Consider the following 20,829-nt stretch of genomic DNA (forward strand, 5'->3'; position numbering starts at 1 on the left):
ACAATCCGTTCAAAAGTTATGAATTTTTAAAATTTTTGTGCAGCAACCGCTGGATGAGAAGACTACTGCAGTGTAAGAATAACTTGCGTACAACAATCATAAGGAAAATATAAAGAGAATTTCACAAAATTCCATCTTTTGAAAAAAGTACACATTCCCCTGACTCGTTACCGACAAATGTTATGGGCAATATTATTCCCCCTGCCTTTAGAAAGAGGCAAGTCAAGAGCTCTTTTATTATGCGAAAAAAGTGAAAATATGTTGAATTTTCTTTTACATTTTCTTTATACTGTTGTACGCATATGACTCACAAGCTGTAGTAGTCTCCTCATCCAGCGGTTCCAACACAAAAATTTTAAAAATTCATAACTTTTGCGTCGATTGTCCAATTTTCCTCAAACTTTCACTGACGTGTTCTACTAATATTGTTGCATTCTCTCAATCCTTATGTTTATGAAGGTGAACTTGTCCTTTAATATCTTGTCAGTATACTTTTAGTTTAATCTCGTCTTCCACTCACAGAAACAAAAAAATATGTATGCCTTTAGCAGTGTTTATACTGCATTTATCCAGTGTTCAACACTGTTCGTAACCTCCTGTCTCATGTTTGCATTGCATTTTTCTTCTATTTTATGCAGTAACAGTGGGATGTAATTTTCCTTGTTTTGTTTTAATAGTGTCTGTTTTGTGAAGTAAATTGTAGAAAGTTCCCTCCTGTCAAATTGATCAAATCCCTGACTGTTGTATGGAAGCTGATGAATTTATTCAAATCGATGATTTGTGAATCAAGTTGTTTTTCTTGCAACTGATTGACAAATTGCCCTACGTGTACATCCACGCAAATGAGCACTAATTACTCTGTATGGCAGTAAAATAGCCATGATTAAAAATCATGGGCTTGCCTACTTGGGTGGGACTTGAACCAATGACCTCCTGATTGCTAGACAGGCATGATATCCACCAGTCTCACAGCCAGTGATGGTTCTTATCCCTTTAATATAGCAGCAGGTACTGCGTATCTACTAGTATTCAAATGAATAGATCCTGCATAAAGTTGTTTTTATTTGCAACTGATTGGCATGTTTCACGTAAATAAGTGCTGATTGTAGCCATGATAAAAAAATCATAGGCATAAATCCTTGAGAGGGACGGGAATCTTAAAGGCAGGTTGATGCTGAGTTGTTGAAATTGCACTAATGGCCACAATGGATGCCCAGGGTCATGGCCCTGTAGCTATCAAAGACTGCTTAAATTTTGAACCTTGTTATGATAATGATAATAATAATAGTAATAATAATAATTGTTATTATTATTATTATTATTATTATTATTATTATTATTGGGCATCTAGAGGATTTACAGACAAGTTAAAGTGTCACAAGTTACTGTAAGAGGGAATGAAGTATGACACCATATGTGTGGCAGAGGATAAATTTATACAATATTCTACTTGCATCATCTTCATGGCACTGAGCAGGTCCACCTTGATCAAGAACATAACTATTTTGATTGCTTTTGTGTCTGTTTGTGCACGAGTCAGAAGGACATGAATATTGTCAAATGAAATTTGAGAGTTGAAAAATGTCACGAGGATGCTCTTACCAGAGAATTGGCATTTTTTCAACAACTTTATTATATCAAATTTGGTGTCCCAAGATTATTGATGTAACTGAAATACTGTAGCTCTGCTTACCAACAACAAACAAACAATGCAAATTAGTGAAGTGAACTAGTAGCTATTTAAAGCCAAAACATAGTTCTGGTACACTTGCAAAAGTTGTCAAATTTCACTCCCAAATGTGAACGTATGTCTAGGAAATGTGCGGAATAACGCTGTAATAACAAGATATTTGATGGGTAACGTCGAAAATATTAACCAAAAAGGTTCAGTCTCAGAACTTACCTGAACGGGGTCAGGCTAAACTCGGACTCGGGGATAACTTGGCCTTGCTTTGACGGCGGGCTGAGTTGTATTGGTTGTCCCTCTGGATTGTACAGTGTTGTACTATGGGAGCGGCCTGTTTAAACTTGCACTTCACGTTCTGGCTACTCGCAGTATGGTCCGAGTTGTTCAAATGCGTGCATCCTCTTTGGCGCGCATGCAAAATTAGTGTGCGCCTATCAAGCACCTCTAAAAACAATCAAAGATGCTTGATAAGCAACAACAAAAACTTCAAAGACAGGGCGTCTCAGCAACTGAGGTGATAGGGTCGAGTTTTCCCTGAGACCGAGTTAGTCTGGATCCTTCTGGAATAAAAGTCGGTTTTCCGACTTTTATTATTTTTCTCAAAATACTCCAAAACGACTCATCATCCCGGCAAATTGCATCAGCCAGGTAAGTTTCTTTGCACACTCTTTCGATGTACAAGGTATTGCAAGCAAATATGAAATGGTGCCAGACGGGTTCTCAAACCCTTACCAAAACTATGTTTTCACTTTAAAAGGAATTGCAAGTTAAAAGGTTCTGTCAGTCATTCTCTGTATATCTGTTTTATGTCACATGGTTTTATTTCTTATTCAGTCACTTTCTTTCTATTCAACCAACAGAGTTGTATATTTCCCTACAACGCAGACCTCCATTTGTATGTAGCAGAGGTCTTAGGCTTGCACAAAGGAAGAATTCCTCTGCATTTGAGAAAAAGAAAATGAAATGGAAGCACATTGTGAAAAATGTCAATGTCACAATTAATTATCTTAGATACAGTAGGTATTTATGTGTTAGTATTGGCATGTTCACCCATGAGTTGAAGTGAACATGTGACAAACAGTATTTACCTGTTCAACTCAGTGTATCCTGCAATATCATATGAAATACTTATTGAGAATGTTACCGTGTTCCAAAGACATGTGATGTGTTAGACAGAAATGTCATGTTTTCTTTATATTTACTGAATGAATGAAGAGATTTGTAGATTTGATACTTTTTATTATATTTTGATGTGTAGTTGCATGTATTTCATGAAATGAACCTCAGGTCATGGGTCTATAAAGTGTACAATATTTTATTTTTGTATGAAAAATTGACTTGTGTAGTTAACTCATCTTATGATAATGTATGTGTATTTCATTGTGTTTGCGATAACAAATTACTTGCAAAATAATGTTTATTTTCTCTCACGATAGAGACATAGAGTGCATGCAGTTGAAGTGTCGTAGAGGAACAAATTGCTCTGTGACAATTTTATCTCTTTACATGTATTTATAGTGTTTGATAAGCGCTATCATTTATTTCCATGCTAATTGCAGCGTACATGGTCTTCATTGGACTGCAATTTTGTTATTCACTCCGATGTGAACAAGTGATGTTGAAGTTCTGTTTTTTGTTACGGAATAGAAAGTTGGCCAGTTTCTCCGGTATTAACGTTAATTTGAACATGTTTCATTAATGCTTGAAGTTCTGATGGGACACTGCAGAGTGGCCATATCATCTTAATGCAAGACTTCATGTTATCTGTGATAACTGCATCACAGGTCGTGCTCATCGTATATGAGTGATGTTTTCTTTCTGTATGATACTTTTTGCATAATGTTAGCTTGACATCGATAATGGAGATGACAGTTATTGGAATGATGATGTTTTCGAAGGTGATAATTATTCATCCTTTGAGTGACCTCATCATTATCAGAATTACCAGTTTTATGTTAAAGTGAAATTTATGTGTTTTTTGTTTGCACAAGTACTGATCGTTTAAAGCATAGCTTCTTCAACTGAAGTTTAACAGATTCAGAAGCTAATGGGAAGGCCAAGGGTGTCAAAATATGGTTTTTGCAGGTCTTATGCTGTGCGTTTGAAACATGAATATAACTTTACTTTTAATAGTGTGATTCTTTCTGTATTCAGGACACAACATTTCTGGGTAATATAATTTCATGTACCTAACCTACATGTACCCACTCACAGCAAGACATACAGAAAAAGAACAAACAAATAAACAGATAAAATAAAAACCAAACAAACAAGCAAAAAGAAAACAAACACCCAAAACAATGAACCAAACCAATTCTGTGCAGTCATATTTGCAGTTACTGTTTTGCATGTTCATTTTTATTGATGTGCAGTACAATGGATGGTATGCCTATGTGTACAAATACATAAATTGCATTTACAGTCATATTTAAAGGCTCTCAAAGAGCATTTTCACTATCATTGTCACCTTGTGAAAGATACATATTTTTCATACATACGTATCTTCACAACTTTATTTAAAGATGACATTTTGTAGAAGTAACTGGATATCATAGATACTTGATTTTTGGTGTTTGTTCTGAAGAATTTTGTCAATCATCCCAATGCTTTTGAAATAAATTCATTATAATACAATCTATATTTTGCTTTATTGGTCTTTGTTTTCATGTTATGCTTGTAGTTAACAAGTACAAGTGTGTGTACATGTATTGTGTACAGTACATGCATACATTATACAGTGAAATCGCCATAGTGGCCACTTTCCTTTTAATGGTTACTTTTTACGTCTCCCTTGAGTGTCTCCTTTAGACATACAGGTATATATATATATATATATATATATATATATATATATATATATATATATATATCTCGCCCTTGGGCGACAAGACCTCGTATCTACAAAAATGTCAAATGTTCAGGAGAGCCAAAAAACATGGCGGCCAAAGCACTATACCGAATGGAATAGCCTTTCCTTCGACATGCTGTGGTGGCTTCATTTTTGAAGTAAGACAGTTGGGATTTGGCCAGGACATCACTTAACCCATTATTTAACCATTAATTAAAAAAAGTCATTTTCACCTAAAATTGCAGATAAAAGGTCTTGTCACCCCAGCGATATATATATATGAATATATATATACATATATATATATATATATAGTGCCGACCGCGGGAAACGTCACGAAAACCCCTAGGGCAAATGCGGGAAGCCCTTTCGTCCGGGCGTACTAGGTAATACGCGGGCGTTTGGACGCGTACAGACGAGGGAAGTCGCCCGCACTTTCACGCTCGTCTAAACACCCGCATTTGCCCGAGCGCTCCAGCGCGGAATTAATGATATGAAAATCAAACTCTCCCGTCAACCATCGGCTACATGAAGGAAATTAGCTGAAATCGATCCGCGAAAATCTTTTGAAAAGTATCAGTAATTTGCCGGATGTTTGCTTTTACGTTCGAAAGTAAAATAATAACCATAACATTCAGCTCCCGAATATGCTAAAGCAAATGTCGAATGATCCCTTTGACGTTTGGAAATGAATAACAATAATACTCCGTACGATGATTAAATAAATGTCGGATGTTTGCTTTTACTTTCGGAAGTAAATAGCAATAACATTCATCTCCGGAAGATGCTAAAATAAATGTCGGATCTTTGCTTTGACGTTCGGAAATGAATAACAATAATATTCAACTCTGTACGATGATAAAAATAAATGCCGGATGTTTGCTTTTACGTTCAAAAGTAAATAACAATAACATTCAGCTCCGGAAGATGCTAAAATAAATGTCGGATCTTTGCTTTGACGTTCGGAAATGAATAACAATAATATTCAACTCTGTACGATGATAAAAATAAATGCCGGATGTTTGCTTTTACGTTCAAAAGTAAATAACAATAACATTCAGCTCCGGAAGATGCTAAAATAAATGTCGGATCTTTGCTTTGACGTTCGGAAAGGAATAACAATAATATTCAACTCTGTACGATGATAAAAATAAATGCCGGATGTTTGCTTTTACGTTCAAAAGTAAATAACAATAACATTCAGCTCCGGATGATGCTTAAATAAATGTCGAATGATCCCTTTGATGTTCGGAAATTAATAACACTAATATTCAACTCCGTATGATGATTAAACAGATGTCGGGTGTTTGCTTTTACTTTCGAAAGTAAATAGCAATAACATTTGGCTCCGGAAGATGCCCAGAAAATGGCAGATGATTGCTTTTTACGTTTGGAGGTGAATAGCAGTAACAGTCTGCTCCATATAATAAAATAAATGTCGGATATTTGCTATTACATTTCGAAATGAAGAACAGTATAACATTCAGCTGCGTTTGATGGTAAAGTAAATGTCTGATGTCTGCCTTGACGTTCAAAATGAAAAAACAGTAACATTCGGCTCCGTACGATGCTAAAATGATTGTCGGATGCTTGCTTTTAAATTTGAAAATGAATAACGGTAATGTTCTGCTCCGAACGATGCTAAAATAAATAACAGATTGTTGCTTTTACATTTGGAACTGATTAACGGTATCAATCGGCTCAGTTAGATGCTAAAATAAATAGCGGATGTTTGCTTTCACGTTTGGAAATGAAAAAGGATAACATTCAGCTCCGTAAGATGCTAAAATGAATGTCGGTTGTTTGCTTTTACGTTCAAAAGTAAATAACAATAACATTCAGCTCCGGAAGATGCTAAAATAAATGTCGGATCTTTGCTTTGACGTTCGGAAATGAATAACAATAATATTCAACTCTGTGCGATGATAAAAATAAATGCCGGATGTTTGCTTTTACGTTCAAAAGTAAATAACAATAACATTCAGCTCCGGAAGATGCTAAAATAAATGTCGGATCTTTGCTTTGACGTTCGGAAATGAATAACAATAATATTCAACTCTGTACGATGATAAAAATAAATGCCGGATGTTTGCTTTTACGTTCAAAAGTAAATAACAATAACATTCAGCTCCGGAAGATGCTAAAATAAATGTCGAATGATCCCTTTGATGTTCGGAAATTAATAACACTAATATTCAACTCCGTATGATGATTAAACAGATGTCGGGTGTTTGCTTTTACTTTCGAAAGTAAATAGCAATAACATTTGGCTCCGGAAGATGCCCAGAAAATGGCAGATGATTGCTTTTTACGTTTGGAGGTGAATAGCAGTAACAGTCTGCTCCATATAATAAAATAAATGTCGGATATTTGCTATTACATTTCGAAATGAAGAACAGTATAACATTCAGCTGCGTTTGATGGTAAAGTAAATGTCTGATGTCTGCCTTGACGTTCAAAATGAAAAAACAGTAACATTCGGCTCCGTACGATGCTAAAATGATTGTCGGATGCTTGCTTTTAAATTTGGAAATGAATAACGGTAATGTTCTGCTCCGAACGATGCTAAAATAAATAACAGATTGTTGCTTTTACATTTGGAACTGATTAACGGTATCAATCGGCTCAGTTAGATGCTAAAATAAATAGCGGATGTTTGCTTTCACGTTTGGAAATGAAAAAGGATAACATTCAGCTCCGTAAGATGCTAAAATGAATGTCGGTTGTTTGCTTTTACGTTCAAAAGTAAATAACAATAACATTCAGCTCCGGAAGATGCTAAAATAAATGTCGGATCTTTGCTTTGACGTTCGGAAATGAATAACAATAATATTCAACTCTGTGCGATGATAAAAATAAATGCCGGATGTTTGCTTTTACGTTCAAAAGTAAATAACAATAACATTCAGCTCCGGAAGATGCTAAAATAAATGTCGGATCTTTGCTTTGACGTTCGGAAATGAATAACAATAATATTCAACTCTGTACGATGATAAAAATAAATGCCGGATGTTTGCTTTTACGTTCAAAAGTAAATAACAATAACATTCAGCTCCGGAAGATGCTAAAATAAATGTCGAATGATCCCTTTGATGTTCGGAAATTAATAACACTAATATTCAACTCCGTATGATGATTAAACAGATGTCGGGTGTTTGCTTTTACTTTCGAAAGTAAATAGCAATAACATTTGGCTCCGGAAGATGCCCAGAAAATGGCAGATGATTGCTTTTTACGTTTGGAGGTGAATAGCAGTAACAGTCTGCTCCATATAATAAAATAAATGTCGGATATTTGCTATTACATTTCGAAATGAAGAACAGTATAACATTCAGCTGCGTTTGATGGTAAAGTAAATGTCTGATGTCTGCCTTGACGTTCAAAATGAAAAAACAGTAACATTCGGCTCCGTACGATGCTAAAATGATTGTCGGATGCTTGCTTTTAAATTTGGAAATGAATAACGGTAATGTTCTGCTCCGAACGATGCTAAAATAAATAACAGATTGTTGCTTTTACATTTGGAACTGATTAACGGTATCAATCGGCTCAGTTAGATGCTAAAATAAATAGCGGATGTTTGCTTTCACGTTTGGAAATGAAAAAGGATAACATTCAGCTCCGTAAGATGCTAAAATGAATGTCGGTTGTTTGCTTTAACATTTGAAAATGATTAACGGTAACATTCGGCTCCGTAAGGTGTCAAAATACTAGTAAATGTTGGATGATTGCTTTTGCGATCAGAAATGAATAACGGTAACTTTAGCCTCTTTACAATGCTAAAACAAATGTCGGATAAATCAGATAATTTTGCTTAACATTCGACGTCGTGCGATACCAAGTTGATTGCATAAACCTTCGACACTTCGTTGCTGCTCAATTTTATTTGATCTCGACATTATGGACGCTATACCTATTTGATTTAATTGTCCTTATTTTATCAACTTTCGACATCAGCCGCTACTTTATAGTTTTCTCGATCACTAACGTCGGACGGTATGACCTAATCAACTTTGGACATTGGTCGCTATTTAATAATTTCATCAACCTTACACATCGGTAGCTATTATTCCGATGTTCGTTATTCCGAAGGCTCTCTAGTCCGAAGATTCGTTATTCAGAAGGTATATTGTTCCGTTAATTTCATTTTCGGATTCATGAATCTTCAGAATAACGAACCTTCGGAATAACGCCACAAACGTTCGAATTAACGAACCTGTAGGTTTAGGGAATTTGTGTGTTTCGAATTTAACGACCCTTCGGAATTACGAACCTTCGGAATATTACGAACAGCACCCATCCGATTATCAACCTTCGACATCGATCGCTGCTTACTGATTTTACCAACCTTCGACGTCGACCGTAAATAACGTATTTGATTGACACTTTCGACGTCGATCGCTGCACATTAGATTGGCAAACCGTCGAAGTGTCGATCGCTGCCTATTTATTTACTGGTTCCCCAATTTCTGACTTAGTTACTGATTTAATCTACCTTCAACATCGGTCGGTCATTATATTGTAAGTGGCCACTTATTGTCTCGAGCTTGATATTTCCCAATGGCGCCCACGTCTACACACACACACATAAAAAGAAAGAAAAAGATCTGAGTCTTAAAGGTCTAACGAGGCGTGAAAGTCCTTGTGTGATGCTTTTAATTGTGTCATTCACAATAGTGTCACGGTCCCTAAGATGGATGAAAGAGGCGCAGATCTTAAGAAGCCACTTGAGTTGAAGTTTAACACCGTCTGTCTATTCTTAAAGTACACGATTTGTAGGGGAAAAAAAAGACAAAGAGAGGGAGAAAACAAAGAAAACGTAGGAGAGAGAGAAGGGTATGGCGAAACCACCAGAGTGGCATTATGTAATCAACAAAGCTGCGTTTAACTTCACTCGAGTCCCCGAGAAGTGGTACTACACGTGCATGCATAATGTTTATCTTGGATACATGTACTGTAGGTACCCTTCTCTCCTTTCATGATAAATTGTTTATACGTATCACATAACTATGTCAATGCATGTTTACGTCGCAATTTGTCCAATCGGGGTTTTCCCTCTTTAAGGAGTGCTTGCTTTCCAAGAAAAAAAAAGACGGATGAAATTAATGATTATGAGCAAAACTGAATGCATTTAAGCAGCGGAATCGCGCTACATCAATAGCACTCCAAAATCTTCGAGTGATCCCGGAGGTCACTCCGAGTGAAAATGAACATTTTCACTCAAAATTCACTCCAATTTCACTCTAAATTGACTCCGTTTTAAATGTATCCACCCCTTCAAGTGTGAATGTTTTCATTTTTTTTTTTTTTTTAGAGAAAGAGAGAGAGAGAGAGAGTAGGCCTACTGTGCATTGGAATACGAATCTCTGCTGTGCAGCGATATTATGATCGCTATAAAAACGATCAGTTCGATGAGCAAAGCACGTGCTTGCCCTGCCAGCAGTGAGTGCGCCATGTGGTTCCAACATACTCATCTTGTGTGCCCAGCGTGTTTTTATCACAGAACTCTTGTGTGTAGAGTTCTGTCGTTTTTACGTTATGGTCAATTCATGACGTGTGAGTGCTTCGACTTGACGCCTGTGAGATTGACAGGTGCCGTTTACGAGAATAAAAACTGTCAGTAGTGACTATCAATCCCAAAATCAGTTGCTATATAATAATCAGACTAATTACTTAAATGTAGAGTTACATGTAGTTACATGTATTTCGAATGACAATGCGCACATCCCCTTTATCATCACACTTTTGATACGGCGGACAGAAGGCCGTTAAATTTCATTTCAATGATTCGATACAATCATAGCTTTTAAAAGGTCCAATTAAACAAATTGGATATGAAATCACGGTTACAGCTCGTTATTCCGAAGGTTCGTTAGTAAGGTTCTTTAGTCCGAAGGTTTGTTTATCCGAAAATGAAATAAGGTTCGTTACTCCGAAGGTTCGTTAATCCGAAAATGAAACAAAGCTCGACTTACTTCGAAGGTTCGTTACGGACCCTATATCATTTCGGATCCTATATCATTTCGGATCAACGAACCTTCGAGATAACGAACCCTATTTCATTTTCGGATTAACGAACCTTCGGAATGACGAACCCTATGTCACTTTTGGATTAACGAACCTTCGAAATAACGCCGCAAATGTTCGAATTAACGAACCTTTTTTCGTTTTCGGATTAACGAACCTCTATGGTTTAGGGAATTTATGTGTTTCGGATAAACGAACCTTCGGAATAACGAACCTTCGGAATGACGAACAGCACCCGAAATCACAACGTCTTTATCTTGTTAAGATATAAGACAAAAGAAAAAGGTCCCTCAGTTCATGAACTTGCAATGTTTCTTTATTGCGTGTGTTTCTAGCTTGTATTTGGCACTCACGGAATGAATGCGCGTACAGTATATGGTAGGCTACATACTCGTGCTCTTGTTGTTGCTGAACATTTCCCCTTCACAGTGATTGTGTGGCATGACGGTTCAGTATGTTCAGATGGTGTTAGTGCGTTGATTAAAATGTTACCACAATAGATGCACGTGTGCTATAACAACGATCTGAGGTCTTTGCTACGCGCTGCTTTCTTGTTTACAAACATTGAATCTTGGTGAACTTAATTCACTATCGTCCCCATGCTAACATGCAAAAGAAGAAAACGCTTTTGTTCTTGTTTATGTGTACCATGCAGTGAACAGAAGGTAGACCTGTAAACTGTGCCGCTAGGCCCTAGCTGTAGTTTGCACTTTGACGGATTGTCACTGCTCGTCTACTATTCGAAGCGAAATGAAAATCAAACTAGAGATCTCGTGCTGTATACTTTCTCGTACTGTGTACTATATACCATATTTAAAATGCAATTTGTGGTAGTACTTGTCAACGCTGTGTTTTTGGCTCAAACTTTTCTCTCTCAAACTTACTTGGTTACGCAGGGGCGGATCCAGGGAGGACCGCAACCGGCGCCCCCCCCCCCCTTTATTTTTTGTTGTTGTTGTTGTTGAAACAAAAATGTAAAAAAAAAAAAAATGGGGGAGGGGTGCGTTCGTCCCCCTTTAATTTTGTAAACGCGCCCCCACTTCAAACGGAATTCCTGGATCCGCCCCTGTTACGGGATAATACCTATCAGAATTGTGATTTTGGTGCAAGCTGCATGGCAGTATTGATTTTGAGACACTTCTATGGTCCGTCAGCACCTGATTCTCTTTATGTGACGATGTGCACGTGAAAAGCATTCAAACTTTCCCATGTTTTTGCTCTTGCGTTAAAGGCGTATTAATTCACCACGTACATGAAACAAAACCCCCATAGTTCTGAAATGTGAGTTATAGGGATAGAAACAACCGCTGGAAAAAAAAATGAATCCGTATGATCGAAAATACAGTACACTATGTGAACGGTTACAGTTTGCTATTCCGAAGGTTCGTTAATCCGAAAATATGAGGTTTGTAACTTGTTATTCCAAAGGTTCCTTTATCAAAAAATGAAATAAGGTTCGTTATGCCGAAGGTTCGTTAATCCGAAAATGAAACAAAGGTCCTAATTCCGAAGGTTCTTTACAATCTATAAGAGAAATACTGATATCTCCTTATATTCTAGGCTTTATTACAAAAAATTATGTAGGATGCTTTGCACAACGGACCTATTATGCATCACATGTGATATCTAAAACATCTTTTAAATCACTGCTCCCAAAGGTAAACATATGACCTTTGTGTATCTACTCGTTTGTGTGTATGTGTGTGCGTGTGTGTGTGTGTGTGGGGGGGGGGGAATAGTTTCCTCCTTCTTCTTCTTTTTTGTTAGAGTTTATCTTAGTTGATCTTGATACAGTGTACCTCTTTCGGTGCGCCCTTTCTCTTGTTATGTCACTTCATCTGTTTCTACATTTTGAAGCAAAGTAATTTGTTCAAGCATTGTGTATGTCCTCGTAACCGTAATGTGTCATTTTGCTGCGATGAGTTGGTTCTAGTAGGCCCTATTATCGCTGTGAGATGTAATTTTTGTAATAACGTGTTGAGAATAACAGATTTTTGTTTCTGAACGAAAGGAAAATGACGGAATTGTTTTGATAACCAATGTGGATGACGTGTTGAGAATTCTGATTCCTGTTCCTGAACGAAAGGAAAATGACGGAATTATTATTTTGATAACCAAAATGGATGACTACCTTCTATAAGTGATTTTGGTGTGAAAAGAGAGTTTGCTCAAAGAAACGCTTCTCATGAATGGTCAACGAAACAAAATACATCATACAATGCAACGTGACTCGCGTGCATTTAGCAAACGAAATGTCTAGACCTTTAAGTTCAAGTAAAATGCATAAAACACAGAATAAGAAAGCAGACAAACTAACAAATATGGAATTAATGACCGCAGACGTAACGTAGGAAAACCTGACACCTATGCTTGAAGAAATTCCCACAAAAGCAGAGCGCAAGATAAAAGAATACATGTGCGTAGTCCATACAGGTCGTGATGCGCTCGGTCGAAATGCGTATGTCGCAGTAAACGAAATTTTAAGCATGTCTACACATGTATATATAAATACTTGAATTCTACATACATTGTATAGTTTTATCTTTACAATAATATATAAAACAACCCCTTTCCGCATCCCTAGAAGTCATTAAAAAAAAAAAGAAAATCGCCCTTAAAGTTCAGGTTATGTTCAAGCTCACAACCCGTTCCCCCCCCCCCCCCCATGATGCAACAGTCCTGCTTAGCGACGGTGTTAACGCTTCATCGCACACACATAAATGGCGACAGCTTGGGTGTGTGAGAAAATTCATTCTTAAATGGATGCACCCCAATGGCACTCAGGATTATCACTGACCCTCCTATGCCTTTTGTCTATCCACCCTCCTGCTTTAATCCCCCTCCCTTCACCTGTTGGCCTCCTTGCCCATGACCTCCCATCCTCTCCTTTTGTTTTCTTTGTTCCGTGTCCCTAGCCTGTCCCTGACTGTTCGTGTTGTGTGAACTTCTTTATAATGTGATTGCTTTCCCTGCCTGATTATCAGTTTGCCTCTGACGAAGATTCTTCTGGAATCAAAAGCTCAGGCCCCTTTAGAGTATAGACTCCATTTTACTCCTTTGGCACGCCACTGATATTCGATAAGCAGTTTTCAGCATTTTTGTGTTTGTTTGTTTTGTTTTTGTTTTGTTTTGTTTCGTTTTTGCTACAGATAATTAGCCAATCACAAGACAGATATAATTCGATTCTAACCAATACCAAAATACGGTTGCCTGAATGTAAACTTTGGTGTGTTTGTGTTGTGTGTCGGCTGCAGTGTAGTTTGAAACAACAGCAACAGAAAAAAGAAAGAGGCACGCAATGTGTGCTATATACGAAATTGCCTCATTTACCGAGAAAGTTGATCGCTTCCATTCTCCTCCCATGGCATGTTGTTGTCAATGGAAGCTAAAGAGAATGCTTTTAGCAAGTAGACCAGTACCTAAAGAGGACCTGAGGAACCCGTTGTTTTGAATGCTGTGCTCGGTACGAGTTCAAAACGCAGTCGAAGTTATCAGAATGCCATTATAATAGAACTGATAGCTCTATAGAAAACTTGTTTAGGTCAGTAAAGGTTGCTGTAATGCAATCTTTGTGGAATTGACTCATTACATCTGAGCATTTTGAAAAACGTGTAGAGTACTTTCGTTTTGCATATAAATGTTAAGAAATAGTTTGAACTATGAAAATAAAAAAGTATGGTTACTTCAACGATGTTGAATAGTTCGATTAGCCGTGATGCATAAAGTGAATTCATGAATTCATCTGACTAATCCTTACCGATTGATGATCACTTCTATAAGCCAACAGTTAAGCTGAACTGCTTTGGAGTGATAAGACAGGTAAACGATGAAAACTTGGTACATGTTGTATGCTATTATAATTATTATAAAATCCTGTAGCCAGAACTGATTTTACGATCATCTTTAACCTTTCAGAAAGTTCCAGTTTTCAACTTAAATAGTAGCGATAGCTTGTAAGAGTAAATTAGCATCCCTCTGACTATTTTTGGTCAATATGCATACTCTTAACCCTATTCTAACTGGGTGGGGGGGGGGGGGTCAAATGGGTCAAATTGACCCCCCCCCACACGTTTCGCGTCACGATTCTGCAACGCGCAAAGATTTTGCCGCGTCGTTTCACAACTTTTTTCATTGAAGTCTTCCGCATATTTTGAGACCAAATTTGCGACGTCTGAGTACACCGTTCTGAAGTTACGTAATGTTATGCAAATGCATGTCAACCGGAAAACAGCTCAAATTCATGATATCGTGTGCAAATTGAATGTAAATTGTGTTTTTGGGGTTAAATTGATATAAATTATAGTATTTCATCTTTGAACCATTGAAATTAATCAATTCTATATAGTGTAGATAAGCCTGAAAAAGTGCCTGCAACAAATTTTGAAAAACAACAGAAAACACAAGGTCAAACAATCAATAAAATACATAAGAAATTAACAAAACAATAAAAAACAAAAGAAATTGGTTTTGACTGTGCTTTATTTTTAAATGAAAATTGGTTTATGTCTTGAGGAATTTTGACACAAAAATTTAGCAATACTTCAGTCTTTTTTATGGAGTTATAGGTGAAAATATGATTTCATGCACAACTTTGCATAATCAATTTATTAAAAATAGAAAGGCAATATTTTTCTATTGTATGACCATGTAATCTTGTAGTTGACATCCAGCTCTATCTTCAGGAAAAATTTCGCAGCGATCGCGCGATCGGTGGCCGAGATCTGAAGGGGGGGGGGGGGGGGTCACCCCCAGTAAAAACTCCTCCCAGTTAGAATAGGGTTAAGCCAGCTGGACAGAGCGATCAATGGGCGCGATTATCACCACGCGTGGTTAACCTAAACAATGCTCGGCCGGCTTGTTCGGTTTCAGTGTTGTTTATTTCCCCCTTTTAAAAACGAAGGTTCCTTAGTCCAGCCATTGTTTTCGCTTCCTGCTCAAGACATTGAACAGTTCAGCAAAGCTGAAGTTTAGATCACTAAACGGCGACATGAACTCATGATGATAATAGGACTTAGATCACAGCCGAAAGTGCGCTCCTTCATTACTCTAGAATGAGAAAGAATACCCTGTCTGTGTTCAAAGTTGGGTTACGGACGATGAAAAAAAAAAAAGGTTTGAATCATGAATTGTCGGATGACGTCGGCAGATTGATGATATAAATATTAGCGTATCATGGGAAAGATTAAGTAATGATGAGCCCAATGATATCGCAGGGGTCCAAACTAATTTTTATTTTTGACCACCAAAATCATTGATTTCTTTTTTTTTTTTTTGGTGGCCAAAAAAATCAAGAAAAACATAGGAAAAACTAAATCGGTCCTACTAAAAACAATTATTAAGCATTACTGACGTGACAGGTACCCATGTCTAAAATAAATGAATACAAAAGTAGATCATCTCAATCACCATTATTCTGAATTCTAAGATTTAGCAAATAGGCTTATAGATAATTATAAAAGTTGATGCCTATGCTATTAGGTGGTCATAGCTTACTTTTGGGATGAGAAAGTGGGAGCATTTCCAGATTGTTTGTTTTAGCATTGTAAAGAGCCGAAAGTTACCGCTATTCATTTCTGATTGTAAAAGCAATCATCCAACATTTACTATAGTATGTTAGAACCTTACGGAGCCGAATATTACCGTTAATCATTTTCAAATACACTGTATAAAACCAAACAACCGACATTCATTTTAGCATCTTATGGAGCTGAATGTTACCCTTATTGATTTCCAAATGTGAAGCAAACATCCTCTATTTATTTAAGCATCATACTGAGCCTATGTATACCATTAATCATTTTCAAATGTGAAAGCAATAATCTGTTATTTATGTTAGCATTGTACCAGAGCTGCCAACTGTTCCGAAAAATTCGTATACGAAAAATCGAAGGGAATACGACAATATGAAAACGTCCTTAGAAAGTACGAATTCACAGTGGGGCAAAATAATGGGTAAAAATATAGCAAACGCACGTCGCATGTGCCATGTTATCTGTATTCAGCTGGGATATCGATGCAACGCGTACGCACCGTATGTGGAAAGCGCTGAATAGAAAAATGTGCGCACACGCATATCGCTGCTTGCGTACTGTGTACACCGAACAGAACTTCGCGCGCGTGAATCCCTGTCGCCTACGGACCCTGGATGTTTACATGGATCGCCGTGGTATCCCAATTAGCCAGCTGCCACTACAGTACCGTATAAGGCGGGGTGAAAGCGTCCCGTTGTGCAATGTCTGCTTCTTTTTCTCTTCTTTTCATCCTCTTGTCCCTTGCCTCCCAAGTACGAAATGATTTTTAGAGTGTTGTCTGTTTTTTTTTATAACGCTATTGCATCATTTTCTGCGAGGAAGTTGTAGAGGTGAGTTTCTGTTCGTGTATTGATGACTGATGTGCACTGCCCTCTGCAGTATATGTGCAGGTGAAAAGCGTTCGAACTTTCTTTCCAGAGTATCGTGGAAACTCGATTATTTCTAGGCCTATTAAAGGAGATCTCATATAACAGAATACTTATAACAAACTATTTTCCCGTCAAAATGAATCAATTTCCTTTGTTTTGTATCGTTTATTGACTTGATCCCATAGGATCTCGTCGCAATACCGAGTTTTATATGTGTGTTTATTTTCGCGTAGCTTTCGGTGCTGCAAAACTTTTGCTATAGGGCCTAAGCTTACTACTAAACTTCGTTTTATTTCCGTCGTTTCTCACACCTCGTTTAGTACGATTTCTTACATTTTATATCACTTTATCTGTTCCCTTTATACTTTGAAGTATTTAAACGTAATTCTCTTAGTGTCTCGCACTGTTATTTTCGTAACGGCGATTTCTCCGCTTCGCTGCAATCGAAGCGACGGAGTTTGATCCCAGTCGCTTCGATGTGCTATTTGCTGTCTTTTCTAAATGTTTGTGTTGTTGGGAGGTGTTGATACTTTGTATTTATTATTGAGTTTCCTAGGTATTTATCTCGAGGGATTATGCGTGTTTCTTAATGTTGATCATAGGAAAAGGCTAAAATGATCTTGAGTGATGTCTGATAGTGATGATAACTATGCTGGTGACTGGTGTAAAAAGACGGCTTCCTGTGAATGCTCAGCGTACGTGACGTTTGTTTTATTTCCCTTTCCCTCTAGTCTTCTTTCCCCCTTACTCTTCTTTCCCCTCTCAAGAATGATTAAAAAAAAGAAGAAATTACGTACACCTCACAACAAAACGAACCATGTGCTATAGCAACTTTCGTAAAGTTAAATCTAAATGTTCAATATCAGCAAAGAATAAGGCGAAAACACGAATGACAATAAATAAAAGCGAAGAGATTGTGTATGCAGTCTCTTCGGCTCGAAGAAACTTGACACCCCACCCCTCTCCCTTGTGGAAATTTCCACAAAAGCAGGTGCCACACCCAGGTGCGTGCCAGACGAAAGAATGCGCGCATTGGAATAAACAGCGTGTAAGTATCCTGGAAATATCGATCGAAGAACCAGCTCATTAGTTGAATTAAAGGAAAAATTCCAAAGATATCATGGTTCTATGTCTATAGCCTTTCTTTTGGCGCATAGTAGGGAACATCGAAGAGTCGATTATAGTGTACTTGATCGAATATCTAATGTTCCCTGAACAATAACAAAAGGATTGATTATTTAGTCAATTAAAAATGCAATCACAGAAATACATGAAAGGTCTCGTATGCCCAGACAAATTCACTACGAGAAGGTCCAATGAGATGCAGTCATCACCTGGTTAGACAGCAAAATACAACGTGTAATGACAATTTCAGTTCACGCGCATCAAAACTGCTTATTACTTTTCAAAGTTTTGGCTATCAACATTCGTTCGTGGGTGTATTTTGTTTGTTTGTTTGTTTGTTTTGTGTGTTTTTCCCTCGTGAAAGACGTAATGATTTCTTCATATCGAACGTAAATTGCATGTTTACCGTAAACAAGCCATTCAGCTCAGCTCAGCTATGGCGCATTCGATCCATCGAACTTGCAGTAACCTCTTATATGCAGGAGCACATGGCGCATTCATTTAAACTTGAAAATGAAGCCACGTGTTTGCACCACATCGGCGCTTCCACACACAGCGCGGCATTTTGCGATCATCGTTATAGCAGACTTTCCGATTCCAGTCAGGGGAAAAGGAATTGGAATACTTCGAAAAATACTGATGTTTAAAATCCAATAAAATGAAAAAAAGCCTGAAAACAACGCATGATTATGTTTTGATAGTACATAATTGGAAACACAGAACAGAGTTTTGCATCCGCTCACACAGAAGCTCTCTTGAGAAGATCAAGCATTCCCCGTCCCCTGCTAGAAAATGGAAGCTTCCATAATCAGCCCAGAAAGATTTTGGAGGTACAAACTTGCACTTGTACACATTGCGAGAAAGCAATCAATCAACGCTGAACATTGCGTAGTTTAGAATCTTTATCGTGCTGGTGACCAGCTGGATGCTTCGGCATGTGTCATAACGTTATGTTTAGAGCCTGTAGGCCTCATAGCAAAAAGAGGGAGATTGAAAAAAATACGAATTCTGGTGGAAAATACGAATTTTGGAGCTGCTGAGTACTAATTTGTGCTTCGAAAGGTTGGCAGCTCTGTCGTATACGGAGCAGAATTTAACAGTTAGTAATTTCCAAATATAAAAGCAAACATCCGACATCTATTTTATCATCGTACGGAGCCGAATGTCACTGTTGTCCACTTGCGAAAGTGAAATGAGTCATCTGACAATTATTTCATCATATCGTACGGGGCCGAATTTTGAACGTCAAGGCAGACATCAGACAGTTTTGTGTGTGTGTGTGTGTTTTGTTTTGTTTTTGTTTTGTTTTTTACCATCAAACGCAGCCAAATGTTACTATTCATTTCGAAATGTAATACACATGTAGCAAATATCCGACATTTATTTTAGCATAGTACGGAACAGAATGTAACTGCTATTCACTTCCAAACGTAAAAGCAATCATGTGACATTAATCATTTTGGCATCTTCCGGAGCCGAATGTTATTGCTATTTATTTGCGAAAGTACATAGCAATATAAATTATAAGCAAGCATCCGACATTCATTTAAACATCGTACGGAGTTGAATATTATTATCATTCATTTCCGAAAGTCGAAGGGAGCTGATTGTTATTGTTATATTTCGAACGTAAAACCGAATATCAGACATTTATTTTATCATCGTATATACGGAGTTATTTTGGTTATTCATTTCCGAACGTCACAACAAACATGCGTTATTTATTTTAGCATCTTCCGGAGCTGAATGTTATTGCTATTTACTCTTGAACATAAAAGCAAACATCAGACATTTATGTTATCATATACACGGAGTTGAATATCATTGTGTTCATTTCCGAACCATCGAACGCAGCTGAATGTATACTGTTATTCATTTCGAAATTTAAAAGCGAACATCCGACAGTTATTTTAGCATCGTATGGAGCAGAACATTACTGCTATTCACTTCCGAACGCAAAATCGTATATACGGAGTTGAATATTTTTGTTATTAATTTCCGAACGTCACAGCAAACATTCGACATTTATTTTAGCATCTTCCGGAGCTGAATGTTATTGCGATTTACTCTTGAACATAAAGGCAAACATCATACATTTATGTTATCATCGTATACACGGAGTTGAATATTATTGTGTTCATTTCCGAACCATCGAACGCAGGTGAATGTTACTGTTATTCATTTCGAAATTTAAAAGCGAACATCCGACAGTTATTTTAGCATCGTATGGAGCAGAATATTACTGCTATTCACTTCCGAACGTAAAAGCAATCATCTGACATCTATTTTGTCATCTTCCGGAGCCGAATGCTATTGCTATTTACTTTCGAAAGTACAGGCAATCATCCGTCATTCATTTTATTATCGTAAGAAGTTGAATATTTTTGTTATTTATTTCCGAACGTCAAAGGGATCATTCGACATTTACTTTAGCATCTTCGGGAGCTGAATGTTATTGCTATTTACTTCCGAACGTAAAAGCAAACATCAGATATACATTGTATATTTTATAAACGTATATACGGAGTTGAATGTCATTGTTATTCATTTCCGAACATCAAAGCAATCATTGAACATTAATTTTACCACCGAACGCACCTGAATGTTACTGTTATTCATTTCGAAATCTAAAAGCAAACATCCAACAGTTATTTTAGCATCGTATGGAGCAGAATATTACTGCTATTCACTTCCAAACGTAAAAGCAATCATCTGACATTTATGTTAGCATTTTCCGAAGCC

The sequence above is a fragment of the Diadema antillarum genome, unplaced genomic scaffold (genome assembly GCF_040938485.1).
Source record: "Diadema antillarum isolate AM-2024a unplaced genomic scaffold, OU_Dant_1.0 seq00000413_RagTag, whole genome shotgun sequence".
NCBI lineage: Eukaryota > Metazoa > Echinodermata > Echinoidea > Diadematoida > Diadematidae > Diadema > Diadema antillarum.